General features: G+C 33.5%; 4 long non-coding RNA genes across 4 annotated transcripts; 2 read left to right on the top strand and 2 right to left on the bottom strand.

Moving 5' to 3' along the window:
- Positions 1–1,372: 1,372 nt before the first annotated feature.
- Positions 1,373–12,887, bottom strand: LOC146910076 (uncharacterized). Its single transcript, XR_015019066.1, has 5 exons — positions 12,494–12,887; positions 12,315–12,405; positions 2,956–3,020; positions 1,728–1,983; positions 1,373–1,622 (listed from the first exon to the last, which is right to left on the bottom strand). It is a non-coding gene; the product is annotated as an uncharacterized LOC146910076 (long non-coding RNA).
- On the top strand, positions 4,357–6,544 carry LOC146910078 (uncharacterized). The gene is made up of 2 exons (XR_015019067.1): positions 4,357–4,453; positions 6,194–6,544. It is a non-coding gene; the product is annotated as an uncharacterized LOC146910078 (long non-coding RNA).
- On the top strand, positions 10,087–12,271 carry LOC146910077 (uncharacterized). The gene is made up of 2 exons (XR_015019068.1): positions 10,087–10,183; positions 11,921–12,271. It is a non-coding gene; the product is annotated as an uncharacterized LOC146910077 (long non-coding RNA).
- An 8,070-nt stretch (positions 12,888–20,957) lies between the features above and the next one.
- Positions 20,958–21,948, bottom strand: LOC146910075 (uncharacterized). Its single transcript, XR_015019806.1, has 2 exons — positions 21,703–21,948; positions 20,958–21,453 (listed from the first exon to the last, which is right to left on the bottom strand). It is a non-coding gene; the product is annotated as an uncharacterized LOC146910075 (long non-coding RNA).
- Between the last annotated feature and the right edge of the window lie 5,374 nt (positions 21,949–27,322).

The following is a 27,322-nucleotide window of genomic DNA, read 5'->3' as shown; positions in this document are numbered from 1 at the left end:
TTTATCACCTTCATCATCAAATCTAGAAAAATAAAACAAAAAACTCAACAAACCTAAAAATCTAGATTAAACTCAATATTCATTTTCCCCAAATTCAAAACCCTAAAACCAATAATCCAATTTTAAATTAAATCTTCATCTCTTCTTCTCTCAAAATCAAACCAGAAGAAGAAATAATATGTTTGACCCTTCAAGAACTCTTTCACTTTCTTCCTCTACGATCCCAGCAACCACCACCACACCACCATAACAAACCCATCACTATTACCACCATCGTCCATGACCTCCCTCCAAACGGACCACCGTTATCCGTCGTGGCTCCTCCACCACCACCAAACAAATTCATCTCTCAAACCCTCTCGAATTCGTCCTTTTTTGTTTCCATCGAAATCGGAATCTGCAAGATGCAAGGTGACAGTTCTTAGAAGGTGGTTTGTTAATGTTTGTGTGAAGATTTCTAATCTTGTATATCTTTCTCTCTAAATGTTTTTCTCTTTCTGTGTGTTTTTTGTTAGAGAGATATACATATAGATGGAGAACACAGATTCAGGTTACTGTTTTTTAATGTTTGTGATTTAGGTTTGTTCATGTTTTCTGAAGGATTGGTGGTGATGATGATGATAAAGGGTTTAAATTGAATTTGGAAATGAGTTTTTTTCTCTCCAGAAAATAGTGATGGCAGAGATGTTTATTTTCTTCAAAAAAAAAATTATGGATTTGTATTTGTTGAAGAAGATATGATGATGATGAAGGTTCCTGAGTTAGTTTGTTGTTCTTGATGAACTTCAAGAAGAAGATGAATGAAGAAGAAGGAAGAAGATGAGTTAAAGTTAAAGCCAATGCTAAAATGACACGTGTACTTACTTTAACATTTTTGAATTAAATCTAACATAAGGAACTAAAATGTGTAAGGGAGATGAAATTAAAGGATTGAAACAAACTTTTTATTACTTATGCACTACAAGAAACTTGCCATTTAGCAACGGCAGAAACCGTTGGTAAAGGTCTCAAAAGCCGTTGGTATAGGTCATAAAACCTATACCAACGCCCACCTGCTACCGTCTAGGATACTATGCTTATACCAACGGCAAGAATGCCGTCCCAATAGCTTATACCAACGAAAAATTAGCTTGATGCTATAGATTTAGGAGCTATAGCAACGACATTTTACACCTATTAAATAGCTTTAGTCAACCTCCATATCCGTTGGTATAGGACCAAACTGTCCGTTGCTGTAGGTTCTTTTTTTTTTTTTTTTTAAATAAAACTCACCCTAATATAAATATTTTTTAATAATAATAAAATTTTCACAATAATTCCTGACCAAAAAAATAATATATTCGGCAATACTTTTTTATTGCACTACACAAAATTAAGGTAACATCAAAGAAAATTTCAATTATATGATCAAAGTAGTAACTCTTACAAACATATCAAAATAACAAAATAATGTCAATTTTATATAATAACGAACACAAAAATAGATACTAAATAAAAAAAACACTAGATGAGCCTAAACATATCCAAGATAAAAACAATTTCTAATCTTCCTCTCATCCGTCTTCATCATTGCATCGACTTGAAGAATTTATCTGGTTTGGAGCACTAGCACCATCTAAGGCCTATTAAAAATAAAAAGAAAATATGTTACAAACTGTACTTAATTCATGTTCTCATAATATTCGAAATCTGAACTCGAAAAGTAAAATATCAATTATATAATATACCTGTTTTGCAGCTTGTAAAATATCATTCAAATCTTCTTGAGATAATCGATTTTGTATCACTGACATCATATTTGCCATAAACACATTTGTCCTCTCTTGACTTTCTCGCATTTTCTTAAGTTCATCCCTCAGTTCTTGATTTTCAGACAAAGAAGCTTTTGATTTCTTAGGTTTGGGAATATTGCCAATACAACGCACATGTCTCCTCAACCGATTGAGAAGTTTCTACCTCATTATTATGTTTGTTTAGTTCTTCCTGAAAAATTATAAGATATATAGATTATAAGAATACATTTTAAAATAGAATTCATTAATATGACAATCAAAACAATTGAAAACACTACTACAGAAATGACATTTCACATCGGTCGAAATTGACTTTTCACATCGGTCGAAATTATAATATGACTTTGTGTCTAGCTTGTAAGAACACTTGACCTTATGGTACATCACTAGCACTTCAACACTGGATCATATTATACCTCACAGATCTAATTTAAAACTAGTATAACCAAACTAAAACAAAATTGTACAAAATTGCTAACAATCAAGTTGAAAGAACAGTAGCACATATTCTCTAACATCAACCACGTACATATGGTCATTAACTCATCATTAATCTAACGCAATAAAAATTGAGAATAAAATAATCCAATATCAAAAGCACAGAAAAATGAGGTCCACAAGTACAACAAAACTTAGAAAGCATTGCCTATGAAAGAAAGCAACCACAGTGACCACTGAATCACAAACTGAAAGCAATTTAACAAAAAAAAGGGCACTTATCAAAAGAATGCAATTGCAAGTATGAAGAACGTTCAGTAGCAAGCAAGAACTAACATTAACTAGCAAGAACTAATAATAAAAATTTATAGTAACTTTTACAAAATAATTTTGCCACATAAAAGATCATAAAGCTATTGCATCAAACAAAGAGGAGGCAAAAACAAAACCACTGCTTTATAAACAGTACCCCTAGATAAGAACCAGGAATGAATCAAACCCCAAAATCTCATTGATCTAAAAAGCTTGCACTGACTTTCGGTGAACGACATGATTATTAGACTAACAAGATTCCCAACAAAGATACCCCCCATAAAGAATATGCATACAATTTCGGAAAACCATACACAGAAAGTACTTCAAATCCTCAATTCAGTATCACATTAAGGAACAAAACATATATTATTTAAACACAATGCTCGGAGGTTCACAAAAGGCTGCTTACTTGTACACGTCTCTTGTTCACTCAATATCTCCAGCATCAAGTTATTCAGTGGTGCATAATTAATCCTAAGTTACACACAGACAAATAATAAATTCCACAAGAAAATGCAAAATCACTAAATAATAAATAAATACTTATATTAAAGTCCGTACATAAAAAAAAGTAGTACATAAAAAAAATGTGTACAAGTAAATAAATACTTAGCAGACATATAACACAGATGCCACTCAACACTAACACAGATATGTCAATAGGAAGATGTTCCATTCCATTGTTCCAACAAAAGGCCTTATCAAACAAATACTTTTCCATTCAGGGAACTTAATTAAAAAAATAGACAATTTAGATCAGCCATATAAACTCAAATATTCGAACCAGTAAAATAAAAATTTAATCCTGACCAATAAAATATATGCTGATAGGTATGTACACTCTACCATTTATTTTCATCAACTTCATGTTGTTAAAACTTATAAGTAAGTGCTTTTAACTATAGCAGGGTTATAATATAGTGAAAAAGTTCTATAAGTTTATTATTAGTTCTAATAAATTATAATAACAAACATGAAAGACCTACAAAAGAAAGACCATAAGCAAATGACTTTAGTTATAGAGATACTCTGTTCTAATGAAGATTATGTTATATTGACCAATATCCCAAACAAAGCATCCTACCTATTCTTGGCTCACAATTGTTAAATTCTGATTGGTACAAAAATACTTAATAGATAGTGATACTAAATGCAAAATATCAAATTTTAGTGGGGTAGCCATATTAACTAGCGATTACTTTTATTTTTAAGTATAATCCTGACATAAGAAAATCTCAGTGATGCTTTATTTTATAAACAATTGAATATATATAAACATACAGATAGATATGAACAGATTCGGTACATATCTAGTAAGCCAACTTGTTTCAGTTAAACCTTAATAATGTCCTAAGAATGAACAGATTCGGCCTGAAAATAGATATGAAAATCTAGTAAAACAAAAACAACAATCCCAATTGACTCATCAACAACAATCTCAATAAGGCAATCATACTTGGTGTGTGTTTGGCTCAACAACAAATAGATATGAAGACTTGTAACGCCCCATTTTTGTTCTAATATTTTAGTAGATGTGTGAGTATTTTTATATAATTTTATTTGTTATATCTATATGTGATTTTATGTGAAATATATGATTTATGTAGTTGTATATTATTTAAATGAATATGACTTTATTATTTGTGGAAATATTAGGAGAAATAAAAATAGGAGTAAAATATTAATATCTTGGTTAATGGGAGTTAATTAGTAATTATGTTAGTTTAAGGGAGTTAAGAAAAATAAAGGAGAGGTTATGTTATTGGGAAATAGAATAGAGAGAAGTCAGAAACATTTTTCACGTACAAAAGAAAAACATAAGTTTTTGGGAGAAGAAGAGAAAACCTAGAAGAGGCATAGAGAAGAGGAGGATCGATTCTGTAAGCTTTTGATTCATCTAAACTAAGGTAAGGGTGGGATTCCTTTCAATAATCATAATATATAATTTGGAAATTGATGAATTTGTTGTTCTTGGTTTTTAGGGTTGAGAAGTTATGTTAGATGATGAATTATGATGAAACTTGTTGTTGAATTGCATGATTATATGTTGTTTTATCCCGTATGTTGTCTAATAAACCTATAAACATTGTTGCAAATCACTTTGGGGTTTGGGTGATCAGAAATTGGGTTGATGAAAATTGGAAATTAGGTTAAAGGTGGTGAATTGTTGATTAGATGATGAAGAACCGTAGAATTGATGAGAGAATCATGAACACATCTTAGATATCCTATAGGAATGTCATTAGAAGTAGTTTGATGGTTAGAAACATGAGAATGGATGAAAATTTGAGATTCTGAGAAAAAGTGATTTTTAAGTGTTTTTGAGAAATAAGTGATTCTAGGATAAGCTGTTTTGGAGATTTAAAAATATGATTTTTCAGTAAAATATGATAGGATTTGTCGAATAGAACGCGTAGGCGAAAACGGAATCGAATTCGGAGTAACGGTTAGGTTTTTACGGACGAAATGGTGAAACCGAAAAAATGGGACTGCACAGAGCTGCAGCGCAGGTGGCTACTGCCTTCCCACGCCTGGGCGCAGCTTTCCACGCCTGGGCGCAGCAAGGCAGCCCCTCATGGGTGACTGCTTGTTGTGTTTTCGTTGTGTGCTGTCAGAACTTCGATTGTTGCGTTCCTGTGTCTTTTTCGCCCCTTTTCGTGTTGAATTAGCTTTCGGTGTAAACAAAAAAGTTGTAGATATTTGAGTTAGCTTTCTAATGGTTTTGGTTTGACATGAAAATGATTCATAGTTTTTGAGTTATGATGAAAATAGTCCAAGTGGGTCTTCAGAAAACCTTAAGAAAACTTAGCATAACTAATCCCAAGTTAGTCCAAAAACTTATGGTTGGTTTCCCAACTTCAAACTGAAGTGTTAGGGACTTAGTTGAGATGTTTTATGAGCATTTGGATTATGTGATATTGATCAAAACTTAATTGCTTTTGAAGGATGTTTTGAACCTTGAGATGAATGTAATTGATTTTATATATATGCTATGTTGTTGTCCTCCGTTGTTGACGTTGTTGTATCATCTAATGTCGAAGTTGGGGAGTGTGTCATAATTGTTGTAGGCACATATGTCGTTGTTGTAGTCGTTGTTGGAGTTGTATGTTGATATACACAAGTTGAGTCCATTTGCATACTCACATCTGTTGGGGGCTTATGCCCTGGAATGTTTATCATTCACCCGTTGGGGGCTTATGCCCTGGAATGTTTATCATTCACCTGTTGGGGGCTTATGCCCTGGGATGCTTTAACCATCCAATTTGTTGGGGGCTTATGCCCTGGAATGCTTAGCATTCAACGCGCGTAGATTGGTACCACCTGCATGATGCATTAGTTGTTGTTGTCGTAGCATTGTCGAGTTGTTGTTGTCGTTGTAGCATTGTCGAGTTGTTGTCGTTGTCGCATTGTCGAGTTGTCGGTGTCGTTGTGGATAACGTTGTTGTTGTTGTTGTTGTTGTTGATGTACCTTGTTGCTGAAAATAATTATGTCGTTGCTTATGTGTTTATTCATATACATTATTAATGATGCCTGTTGTGATATGCTTTGTTGTTTTCATTAATTTGTTGAATTATATATTATTATTATTGGATAAGTTTCTCACCCCTTCTGCGTATATGTTGCCTCGACCGTGGGTAATGTGCAGGTACTGATGACTTGTAGGTTTGGTCGGCTCAGTGTCTAGGGCTCTGATACATACTAGGATGGGGAAATCGTTGCGAATGTCTTCTCATTTCTTTTATGTATCACATATTTTGGAAAAGACTTGCTATTAGAGTTTATCGTTGTTGAAAATAAAGTTGAATTATGTTGGGGCCTTTGTGCCAAGATTTTCATTGATGTTGAATTTTGGTTGAAATTATATTTTTAAAGAATTATTCCGCTGCAGTTTATTAAGATATTCTAAATGTTGGATTTAAATAAATAGATATTTTCTATTTATGAAATTTTGAAAAGTAGTGTGACACTCCGTTGTGTGATTACTCTGATTTAATAATTAATATTTCGTTGTTGGGAGAACGGGGTGTTACAATTGGTATCAGAGCAGGTCGGTCCGTCCGGCCAATTAGTAGAGTCGTGTCGAGCCTAGTAGTGTTGTGTGACAATTTTGTATTGTCCTTGTTGTCCTGTTTGTTGTTTGTTGTGTAACCCTTTGTATGGACTGGTTGGAGTACAACCATGTCCATATTAATTGTTTTAGAGCATCTGAAGCGATTAGAGCATGATGGAAACTTAATGTTTTCCTTGATGGCGTATTTGTCTGTAGAGAGTCAGTCGATAATTGATAGATTGCCCGTTGTGAATGAATTTCCTGAAGTTTTTCCTGATGAGATTCCAGATGTTCCACCAGAGAGGGAAGTTGAATTTTCGATCGATCTTGTGCCGGGTACGAAGCCTGTGTCGATGGTTCCTTACCGTATGTCAGCAGTTGAGTTAGCAGAGTTGAAGAAACAGTTAGAAGACTTGCTTGATAAGAAGTTTATAAGACCAAGTGTGTCACCTTGGGGAGCACCTGTGTTGCTAGTTAAGAAGAAGGATGGTAGCATGAGATTGTGCATAGATTACCGTCAGCTGAATAAAGTGACGATAAAGAATAGGTATCCACTTCCGAGAATTGACGACTTGATGGATCAATTAGTGGGTGCTCGCGTGTTTAGTAAAATTGATTTGAGGTCAGGTTACCATCAGATTAAGGTGAAGGATGAAGATATGCAGAAGACGGCCTTTAGGACACGGTATGGACACTATGAATATAAAGTGATGCCTTTCGGTGTTACTAATGCGCCGGGTGTGTTCATGGAGTATATGAACAGAATTTTTCATGCTTTTCTGGATAAGTTTGTTGTTGTATTTATTGATGATATTTTGATTTATTCTAAGAATGAAGAAGAGCATGCAGAACATTTGAAGATTGTCTTACAGGTGCTGAAAGAAAAGAAGTTGTATGCAAAACTGTCAAAGTGCGAGTTCTGGTTAAGTGAAGTAAGTTTCCTTGGCCATATTATTTCTGGTAGTGGTATTGCTGTAGGCCCGTCGAAGGTTGAAGCGGTATCACAGTGGGAGACTCCCCAGTCAGTTACAGAGATTAGAAGTTTTCTTGGTTTGGCTGGTTATTACAGAAGATTTATCGAAGGATTTTCGAAGTTGGCACTTCCATTGACTCAGTTGACCTGTAAAGGTAAAGCTTTTGTGTGGGATGCTCAGTGTGAGAATAATTTCAATGAGTTGAAGCGAAGATTGACAACGGCTCCAATTTTAATTTTACCAGAGCCGGATAAACCTTTTGTGGTATATTGTGATGCGTCCAAGTTGGGCTTAGGTGGTGTGCTTATGCAAGATGGCAAGGTAGTAGCTTATGCTTCGAGACAATTGAGAATGCATGAGAAGAATTATCCTACACATGATTTAGAGTTGGCTGCTGTGGTTTTTGTGTTGAAAATTTGGAGGCATTATTTGTACGGTTCCAGATTTGAAGTGTTTAGTGATCATAAGAGTTTGAAATATTTATTTGATCAAAAAGAGTTGAATATGAGGCAGAGAAGGTGGCTAGAGTTGTTGAAGGATTATGATTTTGGTTTGAATTATCATCCGGGTAAAGCCAATGTGGTTGCAGATGCCTTGAGTAGGAAAACATTGCACATGTCGGCTATGATGGTGAAAGAATTTGAATTGCTGGAACAGTTTAGAGACTTAAGTCTTGTTTGTGAATTGGCACCTCAGAGTGTGCAGTTGGGTATGTTGAAAATTAATAATGATTTCTTGAAGAGTATCAAAGAAGCCTAGGAGGTTGATGTGAAATTTGTAGACTTGATGGTTGCTAGTAATCAGAATGCAGATGGTGATTTTCAGGTTGATGATCAAGGAGTGTTGAGATTCCGAGGCAGGATTTGTATCCCTGATAATAATGAATTGAAAAAGTTGATTTTAGAAGAAAGTCACAGAAGTAGCTTGAGTATCCATCCGGGAGCTACAAAGATGTATCATGACTTGAAGAAACTGTTTTGGTGGTCTGGGTTGAAGCGAGATGTCGCACAATTTGTATATGCTTGTTTGACTTGTCAGAAATCGAAAGTTGAACATCAGAAGCCTGCTGGTTTGTTGACACCTTTAGATGTGCCGGAATGGAAATGGGATAGCATCTCCATGGACTTTGTGACGAGTTTACCAAACACTCAAAGAGGGCATGATGCCATTTGGGTTGTTGTCGATAGATTGACGAAGTCGGCACACTTTATTCCAATGAATATCACTTATTCGGTAGCTCAGTTGGCGGAGATCTATATTCATAATATTGTGAAGTTGCATGGTGTCCCGTCGAGTATTGTGTCGGATAGAGATCCGAGGTTCGCTTCGAGATTTTGGAAGAGCTTGCAAGAAGCTTTGGGCTCTCAGCTGAAGTTGAGTTCAGCTTATCATCCGCAAACAGATGGTCAGTCGGAAAGGACGATTCAATCATTAGAAGATTTGTTGAGGGTGTGTGTACTTGAGCAAGGTGGAGCTTGGGACAGTCACCTACCATTGATAGAGTTCACGTACAACAATAGTTACCATTCGAGTATTGGTATGGCACCTTTCGAAGCTTTATATGGTCGAAGGTGTAGAACTCCTTTATGTTGGTTTGAGTCGGGTGAAAGTGTTGTGTTAGGGCCTGAAATAGTTCAGCAGACTACGGAGAAGGTCAAGATGATAAGAGAGCATATGAAAGCGTCGCAGAGTCGACAGAAGAGCTATCATGACAAGCGTAGGAAGGACCTTGAGTTTCAAGAGGGTGACCATGTGTTCTTGAGAGTCACTCCTATGACCGGTGTGGGTCGTGCATTGAAGTCCAAGAAGCTGACTCCAAAGTTTATTGGTCCTTATCAGATATCTGAGAGAATTGGCACGGTGGCTTATAGAATTGGTTTGCCACCACATCTTTCGAACTTGCATGATGTGTTTCATGTGTCACAACTCCGGAGGTATGTAGCGGATCCCTCACATGTCATTCCTAGAGATGATGTGCAAGTTAGAGACAACCTTACGGTAGAAACTTTACCTTTGAGGATCGATGATCGTAAGGTGAAGACGTTGAGAGGCAAAGAGATACCTCTAGTGAGAGTTGTTTGGGGAGGAGCAGCTGGTGAAAGTCTTACTTGGGAGTTGGAGAGTAAGATGCAGGAGTCTTATCCTGAGTTGTTTGCTTGAGGTAATATTTCGAGGACGAAATTCTCTAAGTTGGGGAGAGTTGTAACGCCCCATTTTTGTTCTAATATTTTAGTAGATGTGTGAGTATTTTTATATAATTTTATTTGTTATATCTATATGTGATTTTATGTGAAATATATGATTTATGTAGTTGTATATTATTTAAATGAATATGACTTTATTATTTGTGGAAATATTAGGAGAAATAAAAATAGGAGTAAAATATTAATATCTTGGTTAATGGGAGTTAATTAGTAATTATGTTAGTTTAAGGGAGTTAAGAAAAATAAAGGAGAGGTTATGTTATTGGGAAATAGAATAGAGAGAAGTCAGAAACATTTTTCACGTACAAAAGAAAAACATAAGTTTTTGGGAGAAGAAGAGAAAACCTAGAAGAGGCATAGAGAAGAGGAGGATCGATTCTGTAAGCTTTTGATTCATCTAAACTAAGGTAAGGGTGGGATTCCTTTCAATAATCATAATATATAATTTGGAAATTGATGAATTTGTTGTTCTTGGTTTTTAGGGTTGAGAAGTTATGTTAGATGATGAATTATGATGAAACTTGTTGTTGAATTGCATGATTATATGTTGTTTTATCCCGTATGTTGTCTAATAAACCTATAAACATTGTTGCAAATCACTTTGGGGTTTGGGTGATCAGAAATTGGGTTGATGAAAATTGGAAATTAGGTTAAAGGTGGTGAATTGTTGATTAGATGATGAAGAACCGTAGAATTGATGAGAGAATCATGAACACATCTTAGATATCCTATAGGAATGTCATTAGAAGTAGTTTGATGGTTAGAAACATGAGAATGGATGAAAATTTGAGATTCTGAGAAAAAGTGATTTTTAAGTGTTTTTGAGAAATAAGTGATTCTAGGATAAGCTGTTTTGGAGATTTAAAAATATGATTTTTCAGTAAAATATGATAGGATTTGTCGAATAGAACGCGTAGGCGAAAACGGAATCGAATTCGGAGTAACGGTTAGGTTTTTACGGACGAAATGGTGAAACCGAAAAAATGGGACTGCACAGAGCTGCAGCGCAGGTGGCTACTGCCTTCCCACGCCTGGGCGCAGCTTTCCACGCCTGGGCGCAGCAAGGCAGCCCCTCATGGGTGACTGCTTGTTGTGTTTTCGTTGTGTGCTGTCAGAACTTCGATTGTTGCGTTCCTGTGTCTTTTTCGCCCCTTTTCGTGTTGAATTAGCTTTCGGTGTAAACAAAAAAGTTGTAGATATTTGAGTTAGCTTTCTAATGGTTTTGGTTTGACATGAAAATGATTCATAGTTTTTGAGTTATGATGAAAATAGTCCAAGTGGGTCTTCAGAAAACCTTAAGAAAACTTAGCATAACTAATCCCAAGTTAGTCCAAAAACTTATGGTTGGTTTCCCAACTTCAAACTGAAGTGTTAGGGACTTAGTTGAGATGTTTTATGAGCATTTGGATTATGTGATATTGATCAAAACTTAATTGCTTTTGAAGGATGTTTTGAACCTTGAGATGAATGTAATTGATTTTATATATATGCTATGTTGTTGTCCTCCGTTGTTGACGTTGTTGTATCATCTAATGTCGAAGTTGGGGAGTGTGTCATAATTGTTGTAGGCACATATGTCGTTGTTGTAGTCGTTGTTGGAGTTGTATGTTGATATACACAAGTTGAGTCCATTTGCATACTCACATCTGTTGGGGGCTTATGCCCTGGAATGTTTATCATTCACCCGTTGGGGGCTTATGCCCTGGAATGTTTATCATTCACCTGTTGGGGGCTTATGCCCTGGGATGCTTTAACCATCCAATTTGTTGGGGGCTTATGCCCTGGAATGCTTAGCATTCAACGCGCGTAGATTGGTACCACCTGCATGATGCATTAGTTGTTGTTGTCGTAGCATTGTCGAGTTGTTGTTGTCGTTGTAGCATTGTCGAGTTGTTGTCGTTGTCGCATTGTCGAGTTGTCGGTGTCGTTGTGGATAACGTTGTTGTTGTTGTTGTTGTTGATGTACCTTGTTGCTGAAAATAATTATGTCGTTGCTTATGTGTTTATTCATATACATTATTAATGATGCCTGTTGTGATATGCTTTGTTGTTTTCATTAATTTGTTGAATTATATATTATTATTATTGGATAAGTTTCTCACCCCTTCTGCGTATATGTTGCCTCGACCGTGGGTAATGTGCAGGTACTGATGACTTGTAGGTTTGGTCGGCTCAGTGTCTAGGGCTCTGATACATACTAGGATGGGGAAATCGTTGCGAATGTCTTCTCATTTCTTTTATGTATCACATATTTTGGAAAAGACTTGCTATTAGAGTTTATCGTTGTTGAAAATAAAGTTGAATTATGTTGGGGCCTTTGTGCCAAGATTTTCATTGATGTTGAATTTTGGTTGAAATTATATTTTTAAAGAATTATTCCGCTGCAGTTTATTAAGATATTCTAAATGTTGGATTTAAATAAATAGATATTTTCTATTTATGAAATTTTGAAAAGTAGTGTGACACTCCGTTGTGTGATTACTCTGATTTAATAATTAATATTTCGTTGTTGGGAGAACGGGGTGTTACAAGACTCACCTGTTTTCAGAGAACGAGATCCACCCGACGAGATTCGAGTGAGTGAGAGAAAGCCAAAACTAGTGAGTGAGAAAAATAATAATGGATTCACCTGTTTTAGAGTTAAAAAGTGATTGAGAGGTCAGATTAAGAGAAAATCAAAACATGTGAGCGAGAGAAATAAGAACATCGAGATTCACCTGATTCAGATTTCGACGAGTGAGTTCACATCGAGATTGAGTGAGTGATTCAGATTGAGATTCATGTTCAACAGATTGAGATTCAGATAGAGTGATTCAGGTCCGATTTTTAGGGTTCACTCGTTGGGGTCCAGATTCGATTTTGGGGTTCAGTCGTTTGGGGATAAGGGTAAAAACATCTCCAATTTCAGTTTGTTGTTCGATTTGGAGTGAAGAGGGAAAACCAAAACGTTTTTGTGAGTGATTGATTGAGTTTGGGAGGAGAAGGGTTTGATGTTATGGTGAAAATGTTTGGCGTTTTTTCATTCTTAACCTATAGCAACGGGGTATTGGAACATCAGTTGCTAAATTTTATCTATAGCAACTCTTTTTTCTACAGTTGCTAAAAGTGTCCGTTGCTATATGGCAAATTTCTTGTAGTGATGGTACCAAAGCGATACTAAAAAAAAAAAAATTTAAGGGACGAAAATAGCAATTAAGCCACAAAGGAACATGTCATGATTTTCTTTTTCGCAAGAAAACATATGGTTACAATAAGCTTTTTTTTTAACTAAAAAACTACATTCATTCAAATTTGTATAATACATCAAACAACATAAAAAAACACAAATTCGAAATCTTTAAAATTGAAAAGGATGGATCTACAAACAAACTTACAATATTCAAGTTAATATCACACAATGATAAAATGTCTATAAATTTGATAAATCCAACAGATATGATGAAATGAAAGTGTCTAGAGTACCAAATACTTCAAAATATGTACTCCCTCCGTCCCGAAATATAAGCAAAAAAAACTCACTTTCTTTGTCCCAAAATATAAGCAAAAAAGACAATCTTTTCTCCTATTTAATCATGTTTTTATAAAAAAGGCTTATTTGATCATTTGGTCCCTTATTTAATTTCATGTTTTCATTTTGGTCCCATAATTAATAAAAATAACGTTTTAGTCCCTCACATTTTCCTCTGTTTGCCAAATAACTCCCGACTGTTAACTTTAATTTTAAATATCTATGATGGACGAACCTTAAAAGTGGTCCATCGTAGGCCTTATTAATTTTAACCGCTTGATCTATTTATCATAAAAGGGACTGTTAGATCTTCATAAAACAATAGTAAATATGTGAAATACCTAAAATACCCCTATTGCCAAATTAAAATTCCCAATTTCTTCTCTCTTCTTCTTCTCCAGCGAGCTTATTCTTCCCTTTCCTGTTATGTGACTTCATCAACACAACATCAACACAACATCAATTAGAAACCAGATCGAATTCATCCCTGCAAATCGAATTCATCTATTGTCAAATCAAAATTTGTGTTCAAATGGAGTTAGTGTTTGGAAAATGAATTTGGGGGAAAGCCATAATGCATTGAATCATGTTTAGAACAAAAATCAAAAAACGAAAGTAACCCAGAAACACAAATCGAACTGGAAAACAAATGGAATCGATCGGAATTCCGAGTTACCATTCAGATCCGAAAAAAGGCTTCCATCTATTTGTGATTTTTAGTGAAGGTTAGTTTTGAAAGAATCAGAAGAGAAGAACGATGAAGTGGAATCGAATTCATCCCTGCAGATCGAATTCATCTCTTGTTATGAAATTGTTATTTTCTGAGTAATTTAGATTTTTGTGAATCATGAGTTTGGGAGCGACAGTGAAGAGAGATTAGGGAGATTGAGTGATTTAGATTTTTGTGATTCATGGGTTTGGGATTGAAGAAAAAAATTGGGGATGAAGATGGGTCAAATGAATTTCTGGGGTTATGATAAATTTAACCCAACCCATTTCCATTCTGTTCCTCCCTCCTTCGCACAGATCACTGCAACTTCAAAGCCACAATTTTTATTTTGATTCATTTTGTATAATTGCAGCAGCGGCGTGTATTGTGTAATTTCATTCTGATTGTGGTTTTGTGAATTATCTTCCTCCGTTTATATTGGTGATTGCTCACATTCAAATTAATATTTTATTTTATTTTATTTTTTTAGGTTTTTTTCTTCTGCATTTTCTGGTGTTGAAGATGTTTGTTGTTGTTGTTGTTGTTGTTTGTTTTAATTTATTTTTCTGGGTTTTTTTGATCCATTATTTTTCTGGGTTTGTTTGTATGAATGTATGATAATGGTTGATGAAGATGAAAATGTAGAAGATGAAGAAAGTGAAAACAATTAGGTGTTGGTGATACATCGTAAGATAAAATACACCTGCCTAATCAATGGTTCTCTTCTTAAAAGAAAAGTCAAACGGTTGAAATTAAAATAATTAATAGGATCTATGGTGGACCACTTTTAAGGTCGGTCCACCATAGACATCATTTGGGGTTAAAATTAACAGCTGGATTTATTTGGCAAACAGAGACAAACGTGGGGATCAAAACGCCATTTTTATTAATTGTGGGACCAAAATGAAAACATGAAATTAAATAAGGGACCATAAGATCTAATAAGCCTAAAAAAAATCATCTTTTCCAAGAAAAACTTTTGTTTATTCTCATAAAATTAAATGCAAATTACATTTAATTTTCTCTCTCTTTCATTTTCTCCATAACCAATAGCCAATGAAAATTGTTTTTCCATCTTTCTATGAAACTTTTTCCAAAGAAAATACAAAAAAACTATACTCCAAATTCTTATGTTTTACTTTTCTTAATAAGTGTGATTTTTTTATTTTTGCTTATAATTTGGAACGGATGGAGTATTGTTGAAAGTTCCAAAGCCATTAATTGAATTTGTATTTAATCAAAGCTAATTTGTCAATCTAACGGAACGAACACCGCAACAAAAGGAAAACAAAACAATGATACAACAAGACGATGGACATAATAACATCTCACTAAGACGACAAAACCACTAAAAAAAACTAAATTATATGTAAAAATCGCATATTTAAATAAGGGAAATGGTAACCGGTGCCCCCGGGTACTAGTTAAGCATACTGAAAAGGAAATTATATAGTAGTTAATGCATTGAAATTGTGAATTAATTCATAAAAAATCAAAAACAGTATTAGGGGAAAAATTGGCCTTAAATCATCCTTTCAAGTGAATGAAGCAGAAAAAGAAAGGAAACAAAAAATTGAGTGGCTGCTTACTAGGTCGAGAGAAAAAGGCTACTAGGTATTACATAAAATTGGTTACAATAAGTTAGGTTGTCCGAAATTGTAATCACTGCGATTTAAAATCTAATGGTTAAAAGTTAAATTAAAAATTTAGTCCATATACATCAACTTTTGTTGACTTAATTTTTTCTTATAAATATGACCGGAGAGAGTATTTAAGTAAACATGATATTTATCCCATAGGTATTGGATTCAACTCGCATGGAAGGGCAAACCCTCACAAAATTTTCCTATGAGCAGTTGGGGTAAAAACGCATGTGAACATTAGCGTCGATTTCCGTGTGAGGCCGGTTTGTTATATGAAAACAAGGTTTCGTTTAAAATGGACCTATGAAATTTTGGGTTCATCTTGGACCAATCTCATATCAGCCACATATATAATGTTATTTAATTTGAATGGTCAGGATTACATATTGGCTACCTTTTATCTTGGTTGATTGTCCAACTATTTCCTATTTGTGATATTGGCCTTGCAAATTCATTAAATCTAATAATCAACCACCAACATTTAATTAATTTTATTTTTCTTCATCTTCTTCTCTTAATTTTTTTATCTTGTTCTTCATCTTCATGAAAATATACATAAACTTCATCAATTTCACAACCCAGAAATCATCTCACGGTTTTTTAGCTTCCTTTATTAAAAATAAAAACCCAAAAAATTATCAAGGACAAAGTTTTCTTAAATATCAAATCCAATTAAACAGAAATTAAATTGACTAGATTAATGACCAATTTCCTAAAATTTAATGTGACAAAATTCTCAAACACCCATTTCCCTCACCCATCTTCCTCATCTCTCTCATGTTTTGTTCAAGGACTAAGTTACACCATATTGATAAAAGGGAAACGAGAGAGAAGCAAACGTGGGAGCTGGGTAGTGCTCGTGGTGGTGACGGTTCTGGACAGTACCTGGTGTGGTGGATGGATGACGCGGGTAAAGGCTGATATGGTCGCCGGCGAGGGGTAGCGCGAGGTGAGAGAACGGAGTTGCAGCAGGGAAAGTGAGAGTATTGTTGGCCGGCGTAACGGCGACGATGGTGTAAATTCTTTCTTTCTATTGTGTTGCTTGCCTTGTTGCTGCTGTTTTAACACTTTTGCTGGGTTTGAAAGCAAGTTCTAGTGTTGCTCATTTTATTGGTGGTGATGGTGAAAAATGGTGGTGGTTAAAATTGGTGGAAGTTCGTGTGGTTTAGAGATGATGATGAATATAAAAAGTGGTGTGTCCTTGAAGGATAAGAAAGGCATTTTACCATTGTGAGGTTTATTATAATTTACCATATATATGGGGTAATTATATAATTAAACATGTTACCTGATCAACCCATTATAGCAGGTATTTTTCATGGGTCCAGTCTGAACCAAAAGAATGATGGGTTCAGCCTAAACGGCACCTGAAAACAAACCTTGAATCAAGAACATAGAGAAGTAGAAAAGTCGAAAAATAGGTGGTCCGCAGAGGTCTCATAACTACGACTACAAATACTTCAAATCAAAATAACTACACAACCCCTGTTCCAATTGAATCACGTGACCTATGATTTCAACAATAGATTTAGATAACCATTTTAACATTAATGAACTATGAAATGGAAGCTTGCAGAGAAGGTTGAATGTTGTGAGGAATATCTAAATAGTCAGCAATAGATTTAGATAATTATTTTTCACACCAGAATTTAATTGTGCTATCATATCCAATTTTCCAAGTTGAATTCTCAAGAATGGTGTTGATGAACTTCTTTATGGCATGCCAAATTGAGGAACAGACATGCATGCATGGCAATCAATTAGCTTGAACTTCTTGCATATAGTACAGCCGTTAGAAATAAGGCCTATTGTTCATTGGATGTCACAAATTAAATTCCAAGCTGGACTAAAGTTACCAACCTCGTCATTCCATCTAACATTTCTCGATCAAACCCAACTCACCATACGAGACGATCATCAAAACAACAAAACCATTAAAACTGCCAGGGAATAATGCCAGGAGCAAGAACTCCTGGGTAAATTTGCCAGGATCAATGCCAGGGATGCCCTTGGGAAAATGACTTAAAAAAAGGTGGGACCCGATTCTCATAAAACCCCTGGCAAAGTGTAAAGTGGGACTCCTTTTCTTCACATCTGCTCGGGCCACACATAAAACACACACGCTTCATATTCTTTTCTTCTTTTTCTCTCTTCAACGAGAAGCTTTCATCTCCAACAAAACCTAGTCGTCGCCGCCTCCTCCTCCTCCCTGTTGGCCATCTCCATCCTCCAACATCATCGATCCGTTCATTCTTCTTCTCCTTCTTCTTTCCTTCATTAAACCCATTATCTCTCTCTCTCTCTCTCTCCCTCTCCCTCTCCCCCTATCTCAATTAGGGTTTTCATGGTTTCATCATACTTTCAATTCCCTCTCTATCAATCTATTCTGAATATTTGCCTTCAATAATCACACATCAAATTCACCATATTCTTCTTCTTCTTCTTTGCTGCACTTTCTGTTCTCTTTCGATGGTTAATTCAGCTGTACCCATTTCTGAAGTCTTCGGTTTATGGTAAGTTCAAATATTCTTTGTGTTTCTTATTCGATTTTTGAATTTTTAGGTTATGGGTGTGTTTTAATTTTTGTCCCCAAAATTAGTGGCTTGTGTAGATTAGATTAGATGATATTTTAGTGTCCATGGTAAGTTTATTATTTTATAATGATTTTGCTATTATTTTTGTGAAAAAAAAATCATGGTTTCTCTTTGGCTGGCATAGAATCCATACATCAGTTGACTTGGATTGGTGTTCGAAAAGTTAGGGTAATGCTTAGGCTTAGTTCACATCATAGTGGGAATACTATTATTACTAGAATTCTTGTTTAAGATGATTATAATATTTGTTCTAGCATTCCTATTGTTACATAATTCATCCACCAACCTTGTTTTTGCAACATCTCAATGCAATATTGTGAAGCTCCTTCCTGGTTTTCAAGGACCTCACTGTGAAACTGAAACAGATGAAAATGCCGCTGAATTGTTCTACTATTTTACAGAATCTGAGAATAATCCTAAACAAGATCCTCTCTTGCTTTGGTTAGGTTAACTGATGTTCCCGGTTGCTCTGCTTTCTATGGCCTTGCCTCTGAAATAGGTAATAACTACTTAACTAATTATATCAATCCCATTGTTTCCCAACGAATTATGTATTAGCTATAGGTGAATTAAATTTAGAATTTGGGAAGATAATTTTTTTGTTGTTGTTTTGGTTATTAAGAGTTTCATGTTTGATTTATAAGGTGCATATGTATTATGTTGAAGAATTACCATTTAGTGAGTGGTGTATGACTTTTTAGATAAAACCTGCACTAAGTATAGAAGTGATTGCTCATAGTTAATTAAGTTTTCATTCATGTTCAATAACTAATTGGTTGGCTTCATATAATTGATTTATCATTCTCTTGGCAACTTAAGCAAAGGAAGGTCCATTATTTTCTTATTATGCAAGTACTCGATCATATTAGAATTTCTAAAAGTCACTAGAATGTGTTGGAATTTGTGATTACTTGTATTGATTATTGGATTGGTTATGACATTTGGTGTATCTAGATATGCTGACGTTGTGATTCTTTTTCTTTGCATATTTGCTTAACTCCATTAAGGGCAGAGTTGAGTTTACTTAAGCAGCACATAGAAGCCCAGGTCAAAGAACTCGATCATAGAATGCACCGGGTGGAGGAACTTGAAGAGAAGGAAAGAGTGGCAAAAGAAAATGTAAGCTTAACCACATTTGCTACAAGTTTAATATGATCCTTTAATTGTGATTTGTGAAGGTTTTGTCGACTTTTTTTATTTTGTAGAATGTATGTTTTGTTGTGTGGTTATGGGCTGTGGGTAATTTGCGTGAGGCATTTGGTGTCAATACTTTTTTACCAGCTGTTAGTTTTCTTGTAAAATTCATTATAATATAATGAACTTGAAATTCATTAGTAGTACATGAAAATTACTATACTAATTTAGTATCACATTCAAATATTTGTCTAATTACTTGTAAATTTAGGGAGTCACAGTGCAGTGTGATTGTGACATTTCAACATTAGTATTAACTATTGTTATATATTTGTGGCAGCCTTTATGTCAATTCTCCACATGTATGAGAGTTTTGGATGGTGGAGACGAGCGGATTATCTGAAAGTGCATTTTGCTGAGAGCTGGAATGAAATGCATCAAAGGCTCGTTATGGAAGTAAGATCTTTGGCAACTTTTTTCTGCTACGACGTTCTTTAACAAAGAAAGTGCCTTTTGTTTTAAACTATCTTGTTCTGCTATGACGTTCTTTTGATGTCGTTTAGAGGAATGAGAACTTAGATCTATTTTAAGTGTTTTATAATGTGTACAGTTGGTTGGCTATTTTGAACAATTGCAAGTCACCTTTGAAATAAATGTGTAGAAGAACTATGTTATCATGTTTCAGTTTCCTTTGAAATTTGATGTCACTGGTTGCCTGAGATTTAAAGTAAGAAATTTGATACGGACATCTAATATCAAGAGTTGAAGCACTTGATTTGGTACACATCCAAAGGCAATGATTTTGAGTTAATATTTTCTTCCTTTTTTTTGTAGCTATTTCAATTAATAAATCAACTTTGTTATTTACCAATGGAGTTTTATAGTCCCCATACATTTGTGTTGTTACAATCATATATAATTTTTTTTTGAATGTTTGATGTCTCCGTTATCCATAATTTGTTTTATTCATAGATGAATGATGTTCTACTATTGTTTATATCTTGTAATTTTGTAATATGTATTTAGGTTTGTGTTTTTGTTTTGTTGAAGTTAATTTGTATAATTTGTTGAAGTTAATTTTAAAATGTTTTTTAAAATTATTTTAATTATTAAATTTTAATATTTTGATTTTTTAAACATTTAAAAAATGTTTTTTAAAATTAAATTCGTACACATTTTGCCGGGGGTTAACCCCTGGCAATTTCCCTGGCATGGTTTGAAAATGACTGATGTGATCATCTGCAAAAGTCTGCATTGACCAGGGGTTGAGCCAGGACCTGTGCCAGGAGCGCATTTGCTAGGAGCTAAAGCCCTGGCAGGGTCATTTGCGATGAGCAGATTTGCTGGGTATTCTGTTCCTGGCAAACGTCCATTTGCCAAGGCTTTCTGCATTTTGTCAGGGCTTCTGCCCCTAGCAAAATGCAACATTTCTTGTAGTGATAGTTTTGGTATTTTTTATCAGTTAAGTTAAGGCTCGTGTAAAGAGTACTAGAGTGTTAACTTTCTTTTAGAGGTAATATATGCCTACTTTGATTTTCAAGAGAGAATAATTGACGATCGAGCGATTCAAAGTTCTTTTAGCAAGCCAACCACTTCCTTAAAAATATTATATTATAAAATAAATCATGCAGAGGCCACCAGAAATCAGCACATAAAAATGCTGAATATATCTTTACAAGTAATATATTCTTTCTGGGTTGAATCAAGTATTATATTATTCGCAAAAAAAAAAAAAAAAAACTTTACAATTATTTTTTTAGGTAAACTTTACAAGTATTTGAAAGGGAAACTGTATCAATATATTTTCTCTCTCACTGTATATACTAGTCTTGATGTGGGGGAAAGATTACGAAATATATATACCTTTCTTTCTATCTCTCTCATCCCTTCCTCCATATTTTTTTTTTCAAATTTTCTCTCCCATATTTGTCGAAACTCACCCAAAGATAGATAATTCAAATCCCTTAACGTGTATATTTTGATGGCAAAGTAGAGGCGGCACCCGACTCGACCAGGATTGACCAGAGAACTTGCACATCTTCACACGGGCATGACTTAACATCCTTGTATAAGATGTATAATCCTCTACCTATTTTACATAAGAAACAAAAATTAATCGGTAATAATTACTAAATAATCATTGTTTTGTATAAAGTAGGAGTATATAAATATATGAACATGAATTATATGGATTGTACAAGAATGGTCTAAGAAAAGGATCATAATGCAAATACTAGCAAAATGAATAAAAGAAATGCGATACAATTGCATAATCAAAGATGGAATCATATTGTATGGAATTAATGTGACTAGAATTGAAATTATAATGCTAACTTACGTCTTTTATTGGTTGAATGGATCCGAACCCAAAGCTTCTTCAATGGGTAGAGTAGGGATTGAAGCCACCCCATTTTGGTGAAGTGCTACTACTTTTGGCTCATAGTAGTTGGTGAAAAATTGGACGAGAATGAGAAATGTTTATAAAGAGAGATTGCTTGAAAGTTGGAACTTACACACTTGAATAGTACTGCTTCTCATGTATCTTACCAAATTTATTTTTAAATTCAATCATGCAAGAAAAACATGGCCACTCGGTTCTATGTCTTTGTCACACGTTTTCTATCTTATGCAAGGATCTAAACCCATGTGTGTATAAACAAACATAAAGTATAACCATATTTTGGAAATTCACACGCTTTGAAACCATCTTTACTTACATTATTAATAAAAGAAACTTATGTGTGAAGCACAAGGGTTTTTTACAATTTTATTTGTAAAGAGAAAGTCTTGTTTACAGTTTTATACCTACTTGATTTTCACGTTTTTTTTTTCCTTTCTGTGAGGTTGAGTTCTACGCATTTGGTGAGTGGATTTCTTCACATGCTACTCCCTCTAATTCTATTTATAAGAGACAACTAATGACGAATCCATAAATTTTAACTTGTGAGGGCGAGATTATATATAATAAATATTTATTCAAAAAATTTAACAATACGTAAGTGATAAAATAATAACATCATTATCATTGAGATAAATATTTTAGATTATAAACACTAAACTATTATATATTATAAAAATTAAATACTCCTAAACATCTACAAATTAAAAATGTTATTCACGTGCGGTTATATGTAAAAAAGTATTCTAATTTGTGTTTTATTTTCAACACTATAAAAAATATCTCTCTAAGTTTGTGAAAAAAAGTTTTCAAATTTCATCTCAAATACATTTGCATTTAATTCCCTAAAATTGATATGAGAGAAACTCTTATTATGTATGAATTTCCATTTAGTGGGGACAATATATTATTTTAAAAGGGGACAGTGATTAAAATATCAAATACTTAACGAATATAACATAAATAGCAATGAGAGTGGTTACCCCCCTATAACATAAATAGCAATGAGAGTGGTTACCCCCCAATTGACCATGAGTAAATTTGTCTATAGAGACAATTACTCAGAAAAAGTTGATATATCTAATTCAAAATTTGAATCATATACATCAAATTTGACTGACTCAAATTTCTCTTATAAATCAGATCGAAATGAATGCTTTTTGTAAATGATAAGTCGTCTGCGCGAATTAATTAAATCACCCACAATTAATCCTTGTTCTCATGATATGATCAAACGGTGTATTTTAGTGGACCTGTGGATTCTTATACTACTCCACTGATTTTTTTAAAATTCGCCTGAGTATCATCAACATCTACAATTAATTGGAGGTGTAAAAAAGAAAATGCAAATAAAAAACGACGTTTATTGGGTCTCTAGCAAGTCCTCAGCACCATTTACGTTGTTTTATTGTTGGATTCTGTTGAGGCCCACTTATTTGGTCTTATTTTCAAAATTTTAGAAAGAAAAAAAAAAGTTTTTTTTTTTTTTAAAAAAGGAACAAAATAAAATTTTCCAAAAATAAATTTCTTGATTTTGATTTTTGAGAAAATATTTTAACAGCATAATCAAATTTTCAGTTTATCCTTTTTTGAGAAAAAAATAACCCGAAATTTCTTTGATTTTTTTTTTCGTAACATGTTTTTTTAGACAATATTTGAACAATAAAGGTTGTGGTCCGAGGACAAATTTAAATTTAGAAGACTTTCTAGGTCTATATAAAAGAGGGCCGTCCATCCATAAAAATTTTAGGTTCTCTTAACATGTGATCAATGTCCAAACTTTTTAGCCTCTAAACTTGACAGCTCGAGCTACTATGAGGTAGCTTTGGCTACCTTTGAATAAGTTAAAAGCATTGTATTTAACTTAATTTAATAATATTTATTCAACTACTCTTGTATATTACTCTCTCCGTCCCATATTACTTGACCTAGTTGACTCTGTCACGTATACCAATGCACAATTTTAAACTTAAATTTCTTTAATAATCTAGTAGAAAAAATTACGAAAATTTGATATTTTGAAAATATTAATCGAGATGAATCTAACAACATTTATATGTTATATTTTGTTTTTATATATTAGTAGAAAAATAGAGTCAAAGCATGTTACATGAATAGTACAAATATTTTAAATAGGTCAAGTAATATGGGACGGAGGGAGTATATATTTAGGTATGCTGAAAATCCACACTAGAATCTACTTTTCAACAACGTTTATCACACTTTAAATATGGTTATTGAGATCGACAATCTTCAGCATTTTGTAAACATTAATGAATTTAGTCTTGCTCATTCATGAAAGATCAGAGAACAAAGAGAGAAACTAACTATTCTTCTTAACAATGTAAAAGTTATCTTTTGTATCTTCTTCTTATGTAACATTTCTACACCGAAGAATACCTTAAATTTTTGAGAAATGATACTTGTACATCCATTTTGTGACAACTTTTAGACAACTTTATCTCTCATACTTACATTATATTCTTACTATCTCTTCATTTTTCTCTCTCTATTGTTTTTGACTAATGAAAAGAGAGAAAATGAAGGTTGTCAAATAAATTATACCACATAGTTGTTCAAATATCATTGATCTAAATTTTTTATGGTCATGTCAAGTGGCTCCAAATCCAAAGCAAAGAAGTCCATGTGTGCGATACTTTTGGCGTAGATGGAATAACCAAACTCTCAACATCCAAATAGCTTGGTGCCTGCAAATTTATACTCTACATGGTATTGAGAAAAATAAATTTTTTAAACAGAGTAAAATAAATACCACATGCATCCAAACAAGAGACAAATTACTAATCATCTTAATTATGAACTTACCGATTCAATGGCATTAACGAGTCGACGACACATTTCTTATTTTCTATACATTTCTTCTTTTCTCTTTCACCAATTAATAAACATCATAATTAGCACACATGAATCCTTTTTAATTAACATACACGAAATAGAGACAAGTTAACCATTTCAAAGGGAAATATTAAAAATGTCTTAAAACATTTGTTAATAGAAACTACTACCTCCGTCCCTAATTATAGGAGCCTTTTGCAAAAATTACGGAGATTAAGAAAGTTTGTTGTAATATTAAATTTGTATATGCTATTGTTTTTTTAATTTTATCCTTAAGAGAGAGAGTTAATTTTATGTTTTCAACATAATATTTAGGTTTAATAGCAGTTTTGGCCCCCTATGTTTATAGAAGTTGCGATTTTGGCCCCCTAACTAAAATAATTTGATTTTGGCCCCTATGTTTTGCCCCCTTTGCACTTTTGGCCCCCTAGGCCAATTTTGACCAAGTCAATGCTGACGTGGCGCCACATGTGTAATTTTTTTATTTTTTATTTATATTTTTTTAATTAATTTTTTTTAAAAAAACGTATTTTTTATTTTTTAATTTAAAAAGTATTTTTTATTTTTTTAATAATTATAAAAAAAAATACACATGTGGTGCCACGTCAGCATTGAGTTGATCAAAATTGGCCTAGGGGACAAAACATAGGGGGCCAAAATCGAATTATTTTAGTTAGGGGACCAAAATCGCAACTTCTTGAAACATAGGGGGCCAAAATTGCTATTAAGCCTAATATTTATTGTTGATTGGAGAAAAAGATGCAAAATAAATAAGGGTATGTTGGTAAAAAAAAGAATAATTAATGTACTTGGAAATACCAAAGGGGTCTTATAAAAAGGGACACAAAAATTTCTCAAAATAGTCTTATAATTAGGGACGGAGGTAGTACCTTTCACGACTAATAATTAAATTGATTCATTAATAAAATTAAATTTAATGAGAAATATTTTAGAGATGCTATCATTAAATATAAGTGAAATAGTGTGATGACCAAACCAAAAGAGATTTATCATAGTCATCAATTATTTGGGGTAAATCATAGCCAGACTTTGATGTTTGTATATATTTATATCGAACCAAAAAAGATTTGATGTAACCATTGTACATATTTACTAAATTTCATTTTTTACATTAAAATATTTAATGATCAAATCGAAAGAGAATTTAGAGTATTATCGATTAATATTTTAAATATGAATTTCATCATTAAAGCTTTGTGATGAACAAATGAAAAATGGATTTAAGTAGATCACCTTTAGGGTTTTGAGGTTTCAAAAAGTTTGTGTGGTGACCGAGCACAAATAAAATTGAAGTGACGACCATATACACAACCTGATTTTATGAGTTAGCAACTAGTGTCAACAACATACAAAGGAGTCGATGGAAAGATGCTTTTTTCCCTCAACTTTCTTTAGAAGCAAACATACCCTTACACGTGGACGAAAGTATTGCAAAAGGGGATAAAGTTAAGGGGGAAAATAATATTTTTAATAGGGGTCAAAATCATAACTTTTGTAAAATTAGGGGGTTAAAAATGTGTTTAAGCCTACGCAATACCTGCAAGTTCATTATATGCCTGTGGGATTCATGTTGAAGAATAAAGGAAAGCAAATAGATGGAACCCTGGACGATTTTTTGGAGTATGATACAAATAGCAACTAACGGAGGAAATATATGCATCTACTCATATTGAGCTCATATTAATTAATCAAAATATTTAATTAATTATCCAATTAAAATTTTAAATAGCCTTATTAATTTATAAATAACTAATATAATTATTATAAAGATATTTGTTCGCATAACATAATAATATTGAAATATAAATAAATAATAAAATATTTCAACATCCTCTAATATTTCTTTTTTTTTTTTTGAATTGTGTTAGTATTGTTGATGTTATAGTAAATCTCTAGACATTTTTTTAGAGAAAATCTGTCGGACATTCTTATCACTTCACTCTTTTAACACACCAACACTAATCCAATCTCAAACTTCTCCTCTAACATGACATGATTATTTATGCTATCCCTTCAATTTGTTTTGACAAGTGACTGAGAATGACTTGTAACTTTTCACCGCATGGAGGGACTGAGGCTAACACTTGATCAAATATCTCAACATCAATATCAATTCTCAAATTCATGCAATCCCACAACAAATCGCATAAAATCCATCATTGTTGTTGTTAAGAGTAATTGATTGTAAGTATGTATGTAGATGCTCTTATATTATGATGAAGGTTGGGGCCAGATAGCAAAGCAAAATTTCAGCAAAATTCTAAACCTTTTTCACTATTAGTACAGCAGGAGGAATATAATTAACCTGAATTTCAAAGCAATGTTTTGTCTTATAGTGTTTACCATTATTGCATCTCCTTTAATCATTCCACACCACTCCCATTTTTGTTGATTCGTTATTCAAATCTTTTACCTAAAGTGTAAATGTACATAAGTGCTGTTTAACACATGGATGGCACATAATGTTGATTCATTCGGAAAGGTAACCTCTCTATAGGATCTCAAACTGGAACACACCCAATTTTGAATTTAGATGGGTCCTAAGCTATAGGGTCCTATTGAGTGATTCTTCTCTTATTCATTTAGGAGTATTAATTATTTATTTTCTTTGTGACTATTAATTATCATTCAAAAGTGGGTATTGATTGCTGTCTCACTCTCATGCCTTATCAATAATTCAATA

This window comes from Medicago sativa, chromosome 7, assembly GCF_051527215.1.
Source record: "Medicago sativa cultivar Bolivia chromosome 7, Bolivia_mono, whole genome shotgun sequence".
Classification (NCBI taxonomy): domain Eukaryota; kingdom Viridiplantae; phylum Streptophyta; class Magnoliopsida; order Fabales; family Fabaceae; genus Medicago; species Medicago sativa.
The sequence above is the reverse complement of the archived record's forward strand: the minus strand, read 5'-3'. Positions and strand labels throughout refer to the sequence as shown.